Source organism: Ursus americanus, chromosome 10 (assembly GCF_024610735.1).
Source record: "Ursus americanus isolate L20-20 chromosome 10, mUrsAme1.1.p, whole genome shotgun sequence".
Classification (NCBI taxonomy): Eukaryota; Metazoa; Chordata; class Mammalia; order Carnivora; family Ursidae; genus Ursus; species Ursus americanus.
The window spans coordinates 55,530,955-55,548,897 of record NC_142136.1 but is presented as its reverse complement, the minus strand read 5'-3'; the positions used below and the strand labels follow the sequence as shown (position 1 = coordinate 55,548,897).

Here is a 17,943-nt window from a genome sequence, read left to right as displayed (position 1 = left end):
TTTCATTTTTCTGCATGTTGCTGTCCAATTTTGCCAACACCATTTGTTGAAGACACTCTCTTTTTTTCCATTGCATATTCTTTCCTGCTTTGTTGAAGGTAAGTTAACCATAGAGTTGAGGGTCCATTTCTGGGTTCTCTCTTCTGTTCCATTAACTTATGTGTCTGTTTTGTGCCAGTACCATACTGTCTTGATGGTTACAGCTTTGTAATACAGCTTGAAGCTGGGAATCCTGATGCCACCAGCTCTGGTTTTCTTTTTCAACATCCCTTTGACTATTCAGGGTCTTTTCTGGTTCCATACAAATTTTAGGATTTTTTGTTCCAGCGCTGTGAAAAATGCTAATGGTATTTTGATAGGGATTGTAATGAATGTGTAGATTGCCTTGAGTAGCATAGACATTTTAACAATATTTGTTCTTCCAATCCATGAGTATGGAATGTTTTTCTTTCATAAGTGTCCTATAGTATTCAGAGTACAGATCCTTTACCTCTTTGGTCAGGTTTATTCCTGGTATCTTATGGCTTTTGGTGCAATTGTAAATGGGATAGATTCCTTGATTTCTTTTTCTTCTGTCTCATTGTTAGTGTACAGAAATGCAACTGATTTCTGTGCATTGATTTTATAACTTGCCACACTGCTGAATTTCTGTATGAGTTCTAGCAATTTTTGGGTGGAGTATTTCGGGTTTTCAACCTATGGTATCATGTCATCTGTGTTGAGTGAAAGTTTGACTACTTCTTTGCCAATTTGGATGCCTTTTATTTCTTTTTGTTATCTGATTGCTGAGGCTAGGACTTCCAGTACCGTGTTGAAAAACAGTGGTGAGAGTGGATATCCTGGTCATGTTTCTGACCTTAGGGGAGAAGCTCTCAGTTTATCCTCATTGAGGATGATATTCCCTGTGGGTTTTTTGTATATGGCTTTAATGATGTTGAGGTATATTTCCCCCTAACCCTATATGCTGTAGAGTTTTTATCAAGGAAGGATGCTGTATTTTGTCAAATGATGTTTCTGCATTTATTGAGAGAATCATATGGTTCTTGTCCTTTCTTTCATTAATGTGGTGTGTCACAATCGTTGATTTGTGGATGTTGCTCTACCCTTGAATCCCAGGAATAAATCCTACTTAGTCGTGGTGAATAATCCTCTTAATGTACTGTTGGATCCTATTAGCTAGTATCTTGGTGAGAATTTTTGCATCCATGTTCATCAGGGATATTGTTCTGTGATTCTCCTTTTTGGTGGGGTCTTTGGTTTGGGATCAAGGTAACGCTGGTCTCATAGAATGAGTTCAGAAGTTTTCCTTCCATTTCTATTTTTCGAAACAGCTTAGAAGAATAAGTATTAATTCTTCTTTAAAAGTTTGGTTGAATTCTGCTGGGAGGCCATCTGGCCCTAGGCTCTTGTTTGTTGGGAGATTTTTGATTACTGCTTCAATTTCTTTGCTGGTTATGGGTCTGTTCAGGTTTTCTAGTTCTTCCTATTTCAGCTTTGTAGTTTATATGTTTCTAGGAATGTATCCATTTCTTCCATATTGCCTAATTTGTTCGCATATAGTTGCTCAGAATATTCTCTTATAGATGTTTTTATTTCTTTGGTGTTGGTTGTGATCTCCCCTCTTTCATTGTGACTTTATTTATTTTGGGTCCTTTCTCCTTTCTTTTTGATTAATGTGGCTAGGGAATTACTGATCTTATAAATTCTTTCAAGGAACGAGCTCCTAGTTTTGTTGATCTGTTCTACTGTTCTTTTCCTTTCTATTTCATTGATTTCTGCTCTAATCTTTATTATTTCTCTTCCCCTGATGGATTTAGGCTTTATTTGCTGTTCTTTCTCCAGCTCCTTTAGGTGTAAGATTAAGTGTGTGTTTGAGATTTTTGTTGTTTCTTAAGAAAGGCCTGTATTTCTATATACTTCCCTCTTCGGACCGTCTTTGCTGCATCCCAAAGGTTCTGACCTATCATGTTTTCATTTTCATTTGTTTCCATGTATTTTAAAAATTCTTTAATTTTCTGGTTGACCCATTCATTCTTTAGTAGGATGCTCATTAACCCCCAGGTATTTGTGGTCCTTCCAAATTTTCTCCTGTGGTTGACTTCAATTTTTAAAGCATTGTGGTCTGAAAATATGTATGCTATGATCTCAATCTTTTGGTACCAGTTGAGACCTGATTTGTGACCCAGTATGTGATCTATTCTGGAGAATGTTCCATGTGCACTCAAGAAGAATGTGTATTCTGTTGCTTTAGGATGAAATGCTCTGAATGTATCTGTTAAGTCCATCTGGTCCAGTGTGTCATTCCAAGCCCTTGTTTCCTTGTTGATCTTCGCTTGGATGATCTGTCCATTGCTGTGAGTGGGGGTGTTTAAGTCCCCTACTCTTATTGTATTATTATCCATGTGTTTCTTTAATTTTGTTATTAATTGGCTTATGTAATTAGCTATTCCCAAGGTAGGGGCATAAATATTTGCAGTTGTTAGATCTTGTTGGGTAGACCCTTTTGTTATGATATTGTGTCCTTCATCTCTTATTACAGTCTTTGGTTTAAAATCTAATACTCTTTATGCATGGAAAGACCCCTTTCTCTCCATTCCCACCAGTAATGACTATTATTGCTTATTTGAAATTGTCAGCTTCATTCATAGAAATTGATTTTCCTGGCTACTTATGAATTTGAGCTTGCTTCCCCAAAATAATCAATATTTTGACTTGCTGGTCATTACTTCCCAGCTTTTCCTTATAGTTTTAGTAGCCAAGTATTCAACCTAAATATTATAGTTTACTTATGACTATTATGAAGCTTTAAATAAATGAAATCATACAATAAAAAAATATAAGGAAGAAAAATACAATATAAGGAAGCTTACTTTTGATGTCCGTTAGCATGATAAATGGTTCTCCACCTCCTCACTGGATGTGTCTTTGGGTCTAAAATGAGTCTCTTGCAGACAGCATATCTGATACCCTGTGTTTTGACTGGAGCATTTAGTCCATGTACATTCAGAGTAATTATTGAAAGAGATGAATTTAGTACCTGATTATCTCTGTTCCTTTCTGGTCTTTGTTATGTTTGGGCTTTCTCTTCACTCAAATGATCCCCTTTAATATTTCTTGCAGGGCTGGTTTAGTGTTTATGACTCCCTTTAGTTTTTGTTTATCCTGGAAACTTTGTCTATCCTTCAATTCTGAATGGCAGCCTTGCTGGATGAAGTATTCTTGGCTGCATATTTTTCCTATTTAGCACATTGAATATATCATGCCAGTCCTTTCTGGCCTGCCAGATTTCTGTGGACAGGTCTGCTGTCAGCCTTATGTGTCTACCCTTGTAGTTTAAGGAACTTTTTCCCTAAGCTGCTTTCAGAATTTTCTCTTTCTCTTTGTATTTAAGTTTCAAGATGTTGACCTATTTTTGTTGTTTTTGAGGGAGGTCCTCCATGCCTCTTGGACTTGAATGCCTGTTTCCTTTCCCAGTTTAGGGAAGTTCTCAGCTGTTAATTTGTTCAAAAACACCTTCTTCCCCTTTCTCCCACTATTCATCTTCTGGGACTCCTATAATACAGATATTATTTTGCTTTGTGGAATCACTGAGTTCTCTAAGTCTACCATTGTGATCTAATTTTCTTTCTGCCTTCTTTTCCACTTCCTTACTTTCCAACATTTTATCTTCTTATCACTGATTTGCTCGCCTGCTTTGTTCATCCTCATTTTTTAAAAAAGATTTTATTTATTTGACAGAGAGACAGCCAGCGAGAGAGGGAACACAAGCAGGTGGAGTAGGAGAGGAAGAAGCAGGCTCCCAGTGGAGAAGCCTGATGTGGGGCTCGATCCCAGAATGCCAGGATCATGCCCTGAGCTGAAGGCAGACGCTTAACAACTGAGCCATCCAGGTGCCCCTGTTCATCCTCATTTTTATGGCCTCTACTTGGGGTTGCATCTTGGTAATAGCATTTTTAATTTTGGCTTGACTAGATTTTAGTTCTTATATCTCTACAGTAAGGGATTCTCTAGTATATTCTGTGCTTTTTTCCCCAAGTCCAGCTGGTATCTTTATAAATCATTGTTTTAACTTTAGAAGTTCAGACATCTTATTTATATCTGTATTGATTAAACCCCTGGGTGTAAGTACTAGTAGGTATGTTATTCTTTGTGATGTAGCTGTAAATGGGATTGTTTTCTTAATTTCTCTTTCTGCTACTTCATTATTAGTGTATAGAATCACTACCAAATTCTGGGTATTATTTTTGTATCCTGCAACATTACTGAATTTATTTATTACTTCTGGTAGTTTTTTGGTGGAGCCTTTAGGATTTTCTATGTATAGAATCATGTCATCTGCAAATAGTGAAAGTTTTACTTCTTCTTAACCAGTATGGATGCCTGTTTCTTTTTCTTGTCTGATTGCTGTGCCAGGACTTCCAATACTAAGTTGAATACAAGTTGTGAGAGTGGACATCCTGTCTTATTCCTGATCTTAAAGGAAAAGCTCTCAGTTTTTCACCATTAAGATGTTAGCTGTGTGTTTTTCATAAGTGGCATTTATTATGTTGAGGTCTATTCCCTATAAACCTATTTTAATGAATGGATATTGTATTTTGTGAGATGCTTTTTCTGCATCTTTTGAGATTATCATATAGTTTTAACCCTTTTTCTTATTAACATGATGTATCACATTAATCATTTTGTAAATACTGATCCACCCTTGCATCCCTGGAAAAAAAATCTCACTTCATTGTGGTGAATGACTTTTAATTTTTTTTTGGATTTGATTTGCTAATATTTTGTTTTGTATTTTTGCATTTATGTTTATCAGGGATATTGGCCTGTAGTTTTCTATTTTGTGGTGTTTTGTCTGATTTTGGTATCAGTATAATGCTGGCCTCATAGAGTGTATTCAGAAGCTTTCCTTCCTGTCTTTTTGGAATAGTTTGAGGAGAATAATTCCTCTCTGTTTGTAGGGAGTTTTTTGATTACTGATTCAATTTCATCATTATCAATTGGTCTGTTCAAATTTTATATTTCTTCCTGATTTAGTTTTGGAAGATCATGTTTCTAGAAATTGTCCATTTCTAGGTTGTTCCAGTTTGTTGGCATATAATTTCTCATAATATTCTCTTATACTCATTTGTATTTATGTGGTATCAGTTGTTATTTCTCCTCTTTCATTTCTGATTTTGAGTCCTCTTTTTTTCTTGATGCATCAGCCCTAAAGGTTTATTAATTTTGTTTATCTTTTCATAGTACCAGCTCTTGGTTTCATCTGTTTTATTGTTTTTTAGTCTCTATCATTTACTTCTGTTCTAAATTTCATTATTTATTTCCTTGTACTGGCTTTAGACTTTTTCTAGCTCATTTAGTTGTAAGAATATGTTGTTCATTTGAGCTTTTTCTTTTTTTCTTTAGGTAGGCCTAAAATGCTATAATCTTCTCTCTTGGAACTGCTTTCACCACATCCCCAAATTTTAGGTCTTTATGTTTTCATTTGTCTCCATGTATTTTTTATTTCCTCTGATTTCTTGCTTGACCTGCTCATTCTTTAGTAGCATGTTGTTTATTTAGCTTCCGTATATTTGTGGGTTTTTTTTTTCCCAGATTTTTTCTTGTGCTATAATCTTCTCTCTTGGAACTGCTTTCACCACATCCCCAAATTTTAGGTCTTTATGTTTTCATTTGTCTCCATGTATTTTTTATTTCCTCTGATTTCTTGGTTGACCTGCTCATTCTTTAGTAGCATGTTGTTTATTTAGCTTCCGTATATTTGTGGGGTTTTTTTTTTCCCAGATTTTTTCTTGTGTTTTTCCCAGATTTTTTCTTGATAGTTTCATACCGTTGTGGTTGGAAATGTTGCGTGGTATGATTTCAATTTTCTGAATTTATTAAGACCTGTTTTGTGGCCTAACATGATCTATCTTGGAGAATGTTCCATGTGCACCTGGAAAAGAATATCCATTCCACTGTTTTTAGATAGAGTGTTCTGAATATATGTTAGATCCAATTGGTCCAGTCTATCATTCAAAGCCAGTTTCTTTGTTGATTTTCTGTCTGGATAATCTATCTACTGATTGAGTGGGGTGTTAAAGTCCCCTACTGTTATTGTATCACTGTCAATTTCTTCCTTTATGTCTGTTAATAGTTGATATATGTATTTAGGTGCTCCCATGGTGGATGAGGTATTTATAGTCTTTTTTTCCCTTTATCATTGTGTAGTGTTCCTGTCTCTTGTTACAGTTTAAAGTCTTTTTTTTTCTGATATAAATACTGCTCCCCAGATTTTTTTCTATTTCCATTGGTTTGGTGTGTGTCTGTGTGTATTTTTTAACTGTTTTCACTTTCAATGTATATGTGTTTTTAGGTCTGAAGTGAGTCTCCTGTAGGCAGCATACAGGTAGATCATTTTTTGTTTATTCAGTCACCCTATGTCTTTTGATCAGAGCATTTAGTTCATTGACATTCAAAGTAATTATTAATATGTATTTACTTATTACCATATTGTTTCTTGTTTTCCAGTTGTTTTTGTAGTTCTTCTCTGTTCCTTTCTACTTTGCTTGCTCTTTTCCTTTCTGGTTTGGTGGTTTTCTTTTGTGATATGCTTGGATTATTTTCTTTTCTTTTTTTTTTGTATACCTGATACAGGTTTTTGATTTGTGGATACCATTAGTTTCATATAGAACATCTTATGCAAAGAGCAGTCTACATTAAGTTGATGGCCATCCAGCCTGAACCCATTCTAAAAGTCCTTTATTTTCACCCCTCCTCCCATGATTTATGTATATGATGCCATACTTTACCTTCTTTTATTTTGTGAATCCCTTGACTGAGGTTTGTAGACAAAATCAATTTTATTGCTTTTGTGCTTTAACTTCCATACAGGTTTCCTAAGTGATTAATCCACTACTTTTATCAAATGTTGGTATTCATTTCTGAAATTTTTTCCTTTCATAATTTTTTTTACTTCTTAGTATGTACTTTTCTTTCCAAAGACTTCCCTTTAACCCTTCTTATAAGGCTGCCTTAGTGGTCTTTAAATTTTGTCTAGGAAACTCTTTCTCTTTCTATTCTGAATAATAGTCTTGCTGGGTAGAGTATTCTTGGTTGTGGTTTTTCCCCTCAGCACTTTGAATGTATCCTACCACTCCTTTTGGCCTACAGAGTTTCTGCTAAATACATCTGCTGGTCGCCTTATGAGGTTTCCCTTGTATGTAATAATTTTCTTTTCTCTTGCTTCTCTTACAATTGTCTTTATCACTACTCCTTGCCATTTTCATTACTGTGTGTCTTGGTGTGTCCCCCCCCCCCCCCCGGGTTTTGTTGGGGCCTCTGTCTCCTGGATCTGGAATTCTATTTCCTTCCCCAGATTAGGGAAGTTTTCAGCTATTATTTCTTCACATATATTTTCTGCTCCCCTTTCTCTACCTCCTTCTTCTGGGATTCCTATAATACGAATGTTATTGTGTTTGATGGTGTTGCTGAGTTCCCTTAACATAGTCTTATTTTTAATTGTTCTTTGGTCTTTTTGCTGTTTAGCTTGGTTGCTTTCCCTACCCTGTCTCCCAGGTCACTGGTCTGTTCTGCTATTGATTCCTTCTAGTGTGTTTTTATTTCAGTTATTTAGTTCTTAATTTCTGACTGGTATCTTTTTTATATAGCTTATCTCTTTGTTGAAGGTCTCACTGAGATCCTATACTCTTAAGTCCAGTAAGTATCTTTTTGACCATTCCTTTGAATTCTCCATCAGGCATATTGCTTATTTTAGCTCTTTTGCTAAGGCTTTGTCCTATTCTCTCATTTGGAACATATTCTTTTTTCCTCTTTGTCTAACTCTGTTTGTTTCTATGTATTAGGAAAGTCAGCTGCATCTCTTGATCTCGAAAGTACTGGCTTTGTGAAGAAGAGGTCCTGTGCTGTCCTTATAGCACAAAGTTCTCTGTTCACCAGAACCAGGTTCTTCAGGGGTGTTTTCTGCATGTGCCCTACTTGTGTGCCTAAGCCTGGACTGCTTTCAGTACAGTCAGCTGAAATGGCCCACATTGCCTGTTGTGGTCATGCTGGGCAGCGTTTGATTCCTGTGCTGTTTGGGGCCTGTTTGAGGTTATCATGGGCTTGTAGTTGGGCCCTGTCAGCAGTCAGACCAGATGACTACCCTAAACCTCTCTGCTGGGGCTGCAGTCAAACCAAATTGTAGAGTGCTCTTCCTACCTTGTCCCCTGAGAGGCTTTCATTGCTGGGCACACTGATAGGCAGGGTACAGTCTCTGTGTTCTCAGCTATAAGGTTTGGCTGCTGGGACTGTGGGTGCACTGTTGTGTGTATGGTTATTTTCCCTATTCTCCAGGGCAGAAGCCAGGTGCTACTTTCTGCCAGAGTTGCTTGCATGGTATGTCAAGGCAGGAGCCACCTTGACATGATGGCTTCCAAGTGGGGTGGGTTGGATGAGCTGGATTCACAGGGGATCACGGAGGTAGGGCATATGGTGCTAGCAAGATAGGTGGTTCCCACAAGTGTCCAGATATCTAGACTGTTTGGGGGTGGGTGGGAATGGAGACCTCCAGCTCTTTTGGTCTTAGAGAAATCTCCTAAAGATCCCTACACCCCCAATTCATATTCTAAGATTAGTAAATAAATCTCCTTTATATATATCCAAGTGCTTATATATATATATCCAAGACTGCTACCATGCTGTGTCTTGGCTGAGTTATTTGTTATGCTGGGTGGAGACTCCATTTCCTATTATACCCCAGCTCTTCCAGAACTAAGCCCATTGATTCTTAAAATACCAGGAATTAAGCACCACTGATTGTAAATACTCACAGAGGTAAGTCTTACCAGTTTTCAAAGGCAGATGGGGATTCATGTGCCTGTGTGGGGTCTGTTCCTCTTGTTTCTCTATGCTTATGGTGTCCCTTCTTTCTGTGGAAAGTGCTGCTGGAAGTTTGGTTCCAAATTGTGTTTCTTTCCCTCCTACCCTTTTCTATGTGGCTCCTCTCTATGATTTACTGTGGAAAGTTTGTTCTGCCAGTCTTCAGGTTTTCTGGGTTAGTTGTACTAATAGAGCTGGTATCTTGGTGTGTCTGTGGGTCAAGGTGAGCTTAGGATCCTTCTCTGCATTTTCCCAGAAGTGCTGCAAGTATTTTTAAAATACTTAAATTCAGTGTTTGTGAGGATTTGTTGAAATAGCTACCTTAAATTTGTGTGTTTGGGGGGCCCCTGGGTGGCACAGCGGTTAAGCGTCTGCCTTCGGCTCAGGGCGTGATCCCAGCGTTATGGGATCGAGCCCCACATCAGGCTCCTCCGCTATGAGCCTGCTTCCTCCTCTCCCACTCCCCCTGCTTGTGTTCCCTCTCTCGCTGGCTGTCTCTATCTCTGTCGAATAAATAAATAAAATCTTTAAAAAAAATAAAAAAAAATAAATTTGTGTGTTTGGGGGGGTGGTTACTACCTAGCAATGCATATTAAAAAATGTTTAACAAACGGTTTGCAGAAATGCAGGTCCTACCAATTTATAAGCATTTAATCATTACTTTGAAAAATAGAATTTAATAATTGTGCAAGTTGTAGAATCTGGATCCCTGTGTTCATTGGTTAAATCTTGATTATATTGCCACTGTATGCTTTGCATTTATTTTCAATAATGTCCTTCCCACTGAGATTAAGCATACACTAATTCAAGGTTTCTGGAGAAAAAAAATTCTAGTATGTGAATTTAAGTGTATGAAGCATATACTTTTAAATTATAAACTCCCTTTTTTTTCACAAATTAAAAAAATGTTCTGTTTCAGTTATTCTGTATAGCAAATTAGTCCTGAGTTTAGAGGTTTAAAACAATAACAATTTATTTGCTTTCAATTCTGTAATTGGATCAGAGGATGGCAGGGATTTCTCATCTTGCCCTACATGGGTCAGATGGGAAGACTCAAGTGAGGGCTGGCCCAATCACAAGTTGGCACACTGATGCTGATGACAAGTGAGGGCTCAAGTGAGCGGGTGGCTGAGAGCCTGGATTTTCTTCTCATGGCCTCTCCACATGGCTAGATTAGGCTTCTCACAGCATGGCAACCTTAGGAGTACTCAAACTACTCACAAGAATATGAAAGCAAAAGGTGCCAGGCTTTCGTAAGGATTAGGTCTGGAACTGGCAGTGTCATTTCTGCTGTATTCCATTAATTAAAGTGGGTCACAGGGTCCTAATAGATGCAAAAGCAGTGAACCACAAGTGCGTATGAATACTGGGAAGACCTATTCATTGAAACCCAACAAACAAATAGTCTACAATAGGCTTATTTTATCAGTGGGGATTCATTCTAAGGGAATGATCTTTTTTTAAAAAATTTTTTATGATGTACTGTATTGTGACTAACATAATTAGTTTTTGATATAGTATTCCATGATTCATTACTTGCGTATAACACCCAGTGTTCCATGCAATATGTGCCCTCCTTAATATCCATCACCCGGCCTATCCCAGTCCCCCAACCCCTCCCCTCTGAAACCCTCAGTTTGTTTCCCAGAGTCCATAGTCTTTCGTGGTTCATTCCCCCTTCTGTTTACCCCCCCTTCATTCTCCTACTGATCTCCCTGCTATTCCTTATATTCCACAAATGAGTGAAACCATATGATAATTGTCTTTCTCTACTTGACTTATTTCACCTAGCATAATCTCCTTCAGTCCCATCCATGTTGCTGCAAATGTTGGGTAATCGTTCTTTCTGATGACTAATATTCCATTGTATATAGGGACCACATCTTCTTTATCCATTTGTCTGTTGAAGGGCATCTTGGCTCCTTCCAGAGTTTAGCTATTGTGGACAAAGCTGCTAATGAACATTGGGGTGCATATGGCCCTTCTCTTCACTACGTCTGTATCTTTGGGGTAAATACCCAGTAGTGCAATTGTTGGGTCATAGGGTAGCTTTATTTTTAACTTTTTAAGGAACCTCCACACTGTTTTCCAAAGTGAAAAATTTGCAAATACCAATTTGCATTCCCACCAATAATGTAACCTCCTCTCCAACATTTGTTGTTTTTTGCCCTGTCAATTTTTGTCATTCTAACGGGCATAAGGTGGTATCTCATTGTGGTTTTGATTTGTGTTTCCCTGATGGCTAATGATTTTGAATACTTTTTCATGTGCCTGTTAGCCATTTGTATGTCTTCATATCTTCTGCCCATTTTTTGATTTGATTGTTTCTTGTTTATTGAGCTTGAGAAGTTCTTTATATTTCTTGGATACCAGCCTTTTATCTGTAGTTTTATTTGCAAATATCTTCTCCTGTTCTGTGGGTTGCCGCTGTGGTTTTTTTAAAATAATTTATATTATATTAGTCACCATACAATACATCCTTAGTTTTTGATGTAGTGTTCCATGACTCATTGTTTGTGTATAACACCCAGTGCTCCATGCAATATGTGCCCTCCTTAATATCCATCACCCGGCCTATCCCAATCCCCCACCCCCGTCCCCTCTGAAGCCCTCAGTTTGCTTCCCAGAGTCCATAGTAGTCTCTCATGGTTCATTCCCCCTTCTGTTTACCCCCTCTTCATTCTTCCCTTCCTTCTCCTACCGATCTCCCTGCTACATATGATAATTGTCTTTCTCTGCTTAACTTACTTCACTTAGCATAATATCCTCCAGTCCCGTCCATGTTGCTGCAACTGTTGTGTAATCGTTCTTTCTGATGCCTGAGTAATATCTATGGGACGCCTGGGTGGCTCAGTCGGTTAAGTGCCTCTTTGTTTTGATGACTGTTTCCTTTGCTGTGCAGAAACTTTTTATCTTGATGAAGTCCCAAAAGTTCATTTTTTCTTTTGTTTCCCTTGCCTTTGGAGACATGTCATGAAAGAAGTTGCTGTGGCTGATGTCGAAGAGGTTACAGCCTATGTTCTCCTCTAGGATTTTGATGGATTTGTGTCTCACATCGAGGTCTTTCATCCATTTGGAGATTATGGTGTGAGAGAGTGGTCAAGTTTCATTCTTTTGCATGTAGCTGTCCAGTTTTCCCAGCACCATTTATGGAAGAGACTGTCTTTTTTCCACCGGATGTTTTTTCCTGCTTTATCAAAGATTAGTTGCCCAAAGAGCCGAGGGCCCATTTCTGGGTTCTCTATTCTGTTCCATTGGTCTGTTTTTGTGCCAGTACCATGTCTTGCTGATCATAGCTTTGTAGTATAGCTTAAAATCAGGCAACGTGATGTCCCCAGCTTTTTTTTTTCTTTTTCAACATTTTCTTGGTGATTCGGGGTCTTTTCTGGTTCCACACAAATTTTAGGATTGTTTGTTCCAGTTCTTTGAAAAATGTCATTGGTATTTTGATTGGGATGGCATTGAAAGTGTAGATTGCTCTGGGTAGCAAAGACATTTTAACTATGTTTATTTTTCTGACCCATGAGCATGGAATGTTTTTCCATCTTTTTATGTCTTCTTCAATGTCTTTCAAGAGTGATCTGTAGTTTCTAGAGTATAGATCCTTTACCTTGCTGATTAAGTTAATTCTGAGATATCGTATGATTTTTGGTGCTATTGTAAATGGAATTATTCCCTAATTTCTCTTTCTTCAGTCTCATTGTTTGTGTATAGAAATGCAACTGATTTCTGAGCATTCATTTTGTATCCTGCCACATTACTGAATTGTTGTATGAGTTCTGGTAGTTTGGGGGTGCAGTCATTTGGGTTTTCCATATAAAGCCTCATGTCATCTGCAAAGAGAGAGAGTTTGGCTTCTTCTTTGCCGTCTGATTGCTGTTGCTAGGACTTCTTGTACTATGTTGAACAATAACAGTGAGAGTGGGCATCCCTGTCGTGTTCCTGATCTTAAGGGAAAGGTTTCCAGCTTTTCCCCATTGAGAATGATATTTGCTGCAGGCTTTTCATAGATAGTTTTTATGAGATTGAGGAATGTACCCTCTATCCCTACACTCTGAAGGGTTTTAATCAGGAAACGATGCTGTATTTTGTCAAATACTTTTTCTGCATCGATTGAGAGGATCATATGGTCCTTGTCTCTTCTCTTATTAATGTGATCTATCACCCTGACCGATTTGTGAATGTTGAACCACCCCTGCATCCCAGGGATGAATCCCACTGGGTCGTGATGGATAATTAAGGAATGATCTTAAATCTGGAAAAGGCTTTGTTCACAAAGATGTTCATAATACTTCTCAGCAAAAGTATTAGCAACAATGGAAACACCTTTTATTTTTAACAGACATTATCTATTAGTAAAAATATTTTTGAATTCAGGATATAATTGGGAGGGTCAGAAAGATGGCAGAGTAGAAAAATCCTGAGCTCACCTTGTCCCATGGACACCCTGAGATAACAGCTACATTTGTACAACTAACTCTGAAAATGACACAAAGATTGGCAGAACAGACCTACAGTTAATGGTAAAGTGTAGGAGGGGCAGAAAAGTGATTGGAAACCACATCCCTGGTGAAATTAGCCACAAACAAGAGGGAGGCCACACTAGGCACCACAGACCTGCATGGGGAAGATGAGTCTCCATTACATTTCGCTTTGAGAACTAGAGGTCTTAACTTTAGGAGTTTTTAAAATGAGCAAAGCTGTACTTTTGGTACATTAAAAATCAGTGGACTTAACTCTATGGGAGCTGGAGGGCAATAGGAAACAGAGTCTCCACCCACACAGTCCCCACTATGGAGTCTGCATAATAACTCAGCCCAAGACCGAGCTCAGAAATAGCAGTTTGAAAAACACCAAATACCTTAGGTGTTTTGTGATCTCACAATGTGCACTGGATTGGCAGGGATCTTCAGGAGACTACTCCAAGAACAAAAGCAGTCGTAGGCACCACTTCTCCCTTTCCCCAGCCTAGATAGGACACTTAGGTGTAGAGTGTTAGCATTGGTTCCCATATCTGACTAGCAACTCAGGCCCCACCCCTGCAGATCCCCTCATCCAACCTACCCACTTGGCATGCACCCCTCCAAGGGTGGCCCTTGCCTTGACACACCATGCAAGAAAGGGACCAGTATCACTCCAAAGTGACTCCTTCCCTGGGGTAGGGGGGATAATCCCATACACCAGCATGTCCACAGTTCCAGCAGATGAACCTTTTAGCTGGCAGCATGAAAAGAATGCCCTGGCTGACGGACTAGGGGGGCAGTCATCTGGTCTATCAGGTGGCCACACAGAGAAACTCTGCTGTTCAACATGCCCACAGCTGTGGCAGAGAGACTAAGTGCAGACAAGTTAACCCAACTGCTGACCTCACCTCCCTGTGAGTCTGTGGTAGCCTTAGACTCCCCACAGCATAGGGCTCAAACCCTGCTATGTGTGCCCAGGGCAGGCAGAGTGGGTTACTGCAGCTGACAAGGCTGAAGGCAAACACAGCTCAGCAACAACAGTAGGGTGTCCACAGCTCACACAGAAGACACCCTGGAGCACCTCATTCTGGCCACTTCTTTGAAGGTCAGGACATATAGCTGACCTCCCTATTACATAGAGACACAGGAATATGCACCATAGGAAAAAATTGAGTGAAAGGGCTAAATGAATCAGAGATACAGGATATGCCTGATAAAGTATTTAAAGTAATGTCCATAAAATGGACTTGAGAAAAGAGGGGAGGACCTCAGTGAGAACTATGAAGAACTCAATAACTGAAATAAAAATACACTAGAGGGAATCAGTAACAGATTAGAGGAGGCAGAACAGGGCAATGATCTGGAAGAAAGGGTAATGGAAAGTAACCAAGCTAAGAGAAAAAGACTGAAGAATAATAAGAATAAATTAAGGAATCTCAGTGACATCATCGAGCATAACAACATTCACATTATAGGGAGCCCAGAAGGAGAAGAAAGAGAAAGAAGGGGTAGAAAAATTCCTGGGAAAGGAAAAAAGACTTCCAGATCCAGAAAGCAGAGAGAGTCCCTAACTAACGCAAGGATGTCCACACCAAGACATGTGACAATTAAAATGGCAAAAAGTAGGGGCACCTGGGTGGCACAGCGGTTAAGCGTCTGCCTTCGGCTCAGGGCGTGATCCCGGCGTTATAAGATCAAGCTCCACATCAGGCTCCTCCGCTATGAGCCTGCTTCTTCCTCTCCCACTTCCCCTGCTTGTGTTCCCTCTCTCGCTGGCTGTCTCTATCTCTGTCAAATAAATAAAATCTTTAAAAAAATAAATAAAATGGCAAAAAGTAATGATAAAGAGAGAAAGAAAAAGTTATACACAAGGGAAACTCCATAAGGCGATTACTTGATTTCTTAACGGCAACTTTGGATGCCCAAAGGGACAGGTGTGATGTATTCAAAGTGTTGAAAGGAAAAACCGTGCAACCAGGAATGCTCTACGCAGCACGGTTATCATTCAGAATAGGAGAGAGAGTTTCCCAGACAAACAAAAGCTAGAGGAGTTCACCACCAGTAAGGCAGCCTTATAAGAAGTGTTAAAGGGAATTGAGTGGAAAGAAAAGTCTAGAACTAAAAGATAATTGGGTGATGGCATTACAGAAGGCATGTGATGTGATAAGCACTGGGTGTTATACGCAACTGATATATTGAACACTACATCTGAAACTAATGATGTACTATGTGTTGGCTAATTGAATGTAAATAAAAAAAAATTTTCTTCTTTTGCTGTTCACCTCCTTGCATGCTTTCCATTACCCTCTCTTCCAGATAGCTGATATGTTCTTCTGCATCTTCTAGTCTACTATTGATTCCCTCTAGTGTATTTTTTATCTCAGTTGTTATATTCTTCAACCCTGGTTATTTTTAACATTTGCTACAGCTTTATTGAAGGCCTGAGTTCTTCCACTCTTTTCTCCAGCCTGGTAAGTATCTTTATGATCATTACTTTAAATCATTTTTATCAGGCAGATTTTTCATCTGTTTCATTTAGTTATTTTTCTGATTTTTTTTCTTATTTCTTTTGAAGCATAGTCTCTGTCTTCCCATTTTGCTTGAATTTTTGTATTTGTTTCTATGGATCAGGCAAAAAAGCTACTTAAGCTTGAAGGAATGGTCTTGTGTATGGTGTCCCCTATGCAGACTGTGTGTGCTTTGAGACTTTAGTGGGCTGGCAGGAACTATGGCTGTATATGCTAGTTATTCTTTTAAACCATGGCTTTGAAAGAGAAAGGGAAAAAAACAGAACAAGAAAGAAAAATTAGAAAAAAAATAAAACAAGTAAAATAGAGAAAATTTAAAGAAAAACCAGAAACTGTGGCTTGTGGGCCCTGGGCTCACTGAAGTGATAAACTCACTGTAAGCTGGACCCTGCTTTGGTTTGGGATTTTAAGGTGGAAGAGAGCTGGTTTGCTGAAGTTGCAAGGTCACTAAGATAACCAGGCTTGCCTGTAATAGTGCCCAGACTGCTCCAGTCTAGGCTTTTAAGGTGAAGTGGGGATGTAAACTGTGTCATTCTCTAGTCTCTCTCACCTGGAGAACTTTCCTACAGCTTCTCTGCCACTTGGCAGAGTTCTAGTGTTGTCTCTTTTATATACTAGGTGCTCTTTTAAATGTGGCTTTTTTTCTGTGCCCAAGGACAGAGCAATCTATTCCTAGTTCTTCCATACTCTCTCTCCCCAATGCCGTTGCAGCATTGGGGATGGGGGTTCGCTTCCTTACTGTGTCCCCGTCTCTCTTGCCATCTTGTCTTTGGTAGTAATTGTTCTAATAGGTATAATTTGGCGTGTTCTGTGGAGGAGGTGAATTCAGAGTTTTCTTATTTGACAGAGAGAGACAGCCAGCAAGAGAGGGAACACAAGCAGGGGGAGAGGAAGAAGCAGGTTCCCAGAGGAGTAGCCTGACGTGGGGCTCAATCCCAGAACGCTGGGATCACGCCCTGAGCCGAAGGCAGACGCCCAACGACTGCGCCACCCAGGTGCCCCACTTATGTTGCCATCTTGAAAGAGAACCTCAAAATAGTTTCTGCAGTGGGTATGGATAATGTCTTGACTAAATATTTAAAAGACAAATACTTCCGAGGATTTAGAAAGACCCAAAAGGGAATATGAATAGTTTGGTAGGAACAAATTAATTACTACCTTCTGGTGTTTCCACATTCATTAATTCATCTTTGTAACACTGTGAGGATCACAGAGTTTTGAGTTGAAGTTCGGATCTGGGTTCCAACATTTACAACCACTGGCAAATAACTCAGTCTCTTTGTAGTAGAAGCATATTGGATTATTTGCCTAGCACCAAACCACAAGATTAAAATAGAAGCTCCTTATATATTATCCAGTTTCCTTACCATAGTTCACTAGATCAATAGATGCTATCCTAGGCCCCTGAATTTGTTTTTCTTCTTTCAGATATTTGCGGTAGGTCAGCCTTTCTCTTGGTGGCTGGACTACAACATGTATGCTCAGGAGCTATAGGCAGCCGTGTTTCTTGCTATATGGAGATGTAAAAGGTACACATTTGTTGTGAACTAGGCCCGGAGAGAGTAACATAAATGATGGATAGACTAGAGACCTGCGTCTAGTTCATTCCCAATGCCCATCTACATTTCTGCCAAGAGATACATCTAGATGGTCTGGAAATGCATTTATTCCCCCATTTTGACAGCATAGCTGAAAGCTGGCTTAGCACAACAGTAGTGCATGCCCATATCAGCCACTGAACTCTGAGTCTCTCCCTTTCTAACAAGGCCATGTCTGTGACCTGAATCTTCCAAAGTTACACAGTCACATAGATCATTCCTGACCTTGGCCCTATGACTTTGATGGGAGCAGGCCTCCTCAGTATTGGAACTTTAGCCTTGGTGTATGCAGATCAGATATACCCTACTTAACTAATGGGATGTTAAGATCCAGAGTGATTACTCCCTCTCCACTACTTCTGACGTTTCCTTTGGTTATCTTTATGGTACTAGTGGTTTGTATTCACATCTCCTTTGCAGGACAATTTCTTTCTTTGAGATAAGGGAATCTATTATAAGTCCTTTTATGTTCAAGTTGGGTTTGTGTCACTAGTCAAT

General features: G+C 39.1%; 1 long non-coding RNA gene across 5 annotated transcripts in view; it reads left to right on the top strand.

Moving 5' to 3' along the window:
* LOC123791839 (uncharacterized) overlaps window positions 1–17,943 on the top strand; it is a 337,103-nt gene that overhangs the window by 312,321 nt on the left and 6,839 nt on the right. For all 5 annotated transcript variants that reach the window (XR_015725953.1, XR_015725952.1, XR_015725951.1 and 2 more), the window contains exon 4: window positions 15,636–17,376. This is a non-coding gene — a long non-coding RNA (uncharacterized LOC123791839). The remainder of the gene's footprint in view (window positions 1–15,635; window positions 17,377–17,943) is intronic.